General features: G+C 39.7%; 1 non-coding gene across 1 annotated transcript; it reads left to right on the forward strand.

Annotated features, from left to right (window-relative positions):
* The first annotated feature begins 321 nt into the window (after positions 1–321).
* On the forward strand, positions 322–389 carry LOC148029507 (small nucleolar RNA SNORD36). Its single transcript, XR_015692541.1, has one exon. It is a non-coding gene; the product is annotated as a small nucleolar RNA SNORD36 (small nucleolar RNA).
* Positions 390–2,735: the final 2,346 nt, after the last annotated feature.

A 2,735-nucleotide genomic window follows, 5' to 3' on the forward strand; every position in this document is an offset into this window, starting at 1 on the left:
TGGTGGAAGCTTTTAATGAACAACTCTCTTTTTGAAGGAGTCATTCAGATGGTTGTGTTGTGTATTAGTGTTTGTGTTGTGAGTTCCTTTATGTCAAACGAACGTGGTGGTTTCCTATTGGATTTCGTGTACGAGCTATGTTTTGGAGATTTGTAGAGTTGGGGTCGTGGTTGGAGAGTTGAAGCAGATGCTGATGAAGAAGAAGCAAACTCTTATATCCTTTACAAATTTGTGGTGATTTTTTTAGTTTGATAAGAGGTGTTAATGTATAAAGGGTTTTCCTTTCTTTGTATTTTTCTATCAGAAACAAGTTATAAGTTGGGGTCGTGGTGGATGGATTCTTTTTGAAAAGATATTGAAGATCAAAGTTGAGCTTTTCCCTGAACTTGTATTTCCTTTTTCCTGGGTCGCGAGGACGCTTCCTTATTAAGTGTGGGGATATGTTGAGTGTTGAAATGACTTGTTTTTTGGCTGATTTTGGTTGTTTTTTAGAGCTGAATGGTTGATTTTATGGGATGATTGATTGATTTGGAAGTGGATTGAGAGTGTTTTGGATGATATTGATTGTGTTTTGGAAGATCATGATGTTTGTTGATGGTTCTGTGATGTTCTGATAGGTTCTGAATGGTTCTGTATACCTTCTGTTTTGGTCTGTTTTGTTCTGATTGTCTTCTGTAAGGAGGGAAGGAGTATTGATTGATGAAGAATGAGATATTGTGAAAGTTTATTGAATGGTTTGTGAGAGATTGAAATGGTTTGAGAGTGAGTTATGAGGTTTTGATAACCTTCTGTAGGTCTTCTGTAGAGCTTCTGTCTCTGTTCTGTCTCTGTTCTGTTCTGTTCTGTCTCTGTTCTGGTACTGTTCTGTAGACTATTCTGTATGCTTCTGTAAGTGTTCTGTGGAATGTATGCGTGACTTTGGGAAAGTTTTCTAGCCTTGGAAAGAGGTGAATACAAGTGCAAAAGAGCTGAAGGAAGTGGAAGAAGTAGCTGCTGAAGACTCAAGAGAAGACTAGAGTGAAGTGACAGTAGTGAGCCGTGAAGAGACACTGTAGTGGCTCTGGTGACCCTTCATATCAGACATACCTCTTGGGAGGGGTATCCACGACCTAAGAGTGATTATTGAGAGTAATTGTTGAGAGATTGTAGTGAGGATATGATGTATGATTGATAGAGTGAGATAGAGAGAGTCAGAGATAGCCAATTCTACTCAAACAGAGTGATTGTATATGAGAGATTGAGAGAGAAGACTATGAAGATATTGAAGATGAATACTATGTGATGTTTTTCCATTCAAAGATGGTGTATTCCTTTGCTTTCTTTGTTCTATTGATGGATTTTGTGAAGATATTGAAGAATATGGTTGATTCTATTAAAATCCGTGGGAGATTTACATGATGTTGCATGAAGATTTGTTGTGCCTGGTGTTCTTTTCTTCATTGTGATCATATGAAACATTATAAAAAAGCTTGTTGATGTTACAAGATAGATTTTCTTGCAAGAGAATTCCCTTTTCCTTGGTGTTCCTCTTGGGGCTCCAAGGTGCATCCTAACGATAGGCATAAGACTGCATTCACCACTAAGTGGGATGTCTTTACCTACATAGTCATGCCCTTCGGGTTGACTAACACTCTAGCCACCTTTCAATGCCTTATGTGCACTATAGTTAAAGACATGCTTAGGAAAGAGTTAAAAGTCTTCATAGATGACTTGTGTGTTCACTCAACCTAGAGAGAACACTTAGACAAAATCCGAGCAATCTTTGAACGGTGTCGCCTATATCGTCTCCCTCTGAATCCCTTAAAGTGCCAATTCTGGGTAAAGCACGGATGCATCCTAGGGCACATGCTGTTGAGGAACAGCTTTGCCACAAACTTTTTGAAAGTCAATTCCATTGTTGATCTTCCACCCCCAACCAACTATAAGGGAGTTCAATGCTTCTTAGGTCATACGAGGTATTATCGGTGTTTTTTGTTGAATTAAGCATTGATTGCTAGACCTCTGTACAAACTGTTGATTATATTCGAATGGACTGAAGAATGCCAATGCACATATGAGGAATTGAAAAAGGCTCTGACCACAATCCAATCCTATTAGTTGATAGCATGCCAACTATATAGGCTAGGGCAAGACGGATTCTTGTGTAGATGCATATGCAAGCCTGAGATGCATGATGCACTCTCAGAGGCGCACATGGAATTGCTGGAAGACACTTTAGCAGAGATACAATAGCCCGTAAGGTGCTGCAGTCTCAACTATGGTGGCCCACACTTTTTCGTGATGTGTCATGATTCATTAAGCACTATGACGAGTGTCAGTGGACAAAAATCCCAATTCGCAAGGATCAGAAGGAGCTAACCCCAATAATTGCATGACAACCCTTCGAAAAATGGGGAATTGACTTCATAGGATCCATTAGTCCTAGGACACAATATTCGCAAGTCAAGTACATCATTGTAGCCCACTGATTATCTAACGAAATGTGCAGAAGCAAGAGCTAGGAGAAAGAATGACACTAGAACAACTGCCAAGTCCCTATGGGAGTAGGCAATCTCATGATTCGACTGTCCCATCGAGCTGGTTAGCGACTAGGACACACACTTCATTAATGAAGTGATTGTGCATCTTCTATTCACCTTTCTCATTATCCATCGAAAATCCTCGCCATACTACCCTCAGCCAAATAGCTAGTAGAATCCACAAATAAAATTCTAGTAAATGTCTTGACCAAGGTA

This window comes from Lygodium microphyllum, chromosome 11 (assembly GCF_053477565.2).
Source record: "Lygodium microphyllum isolate KBCC chromosome 11, Lygodium_microphyllum_v1.1.10, whole genome shotgun sequence".
NCBI classification, from domain to species: Eukaryota; Viridiplantae; Streptophyta; class Polypodiopsida; order Schizaeales; family Lygodiaceae; genus Lygodium; species Lygodium microphyllum.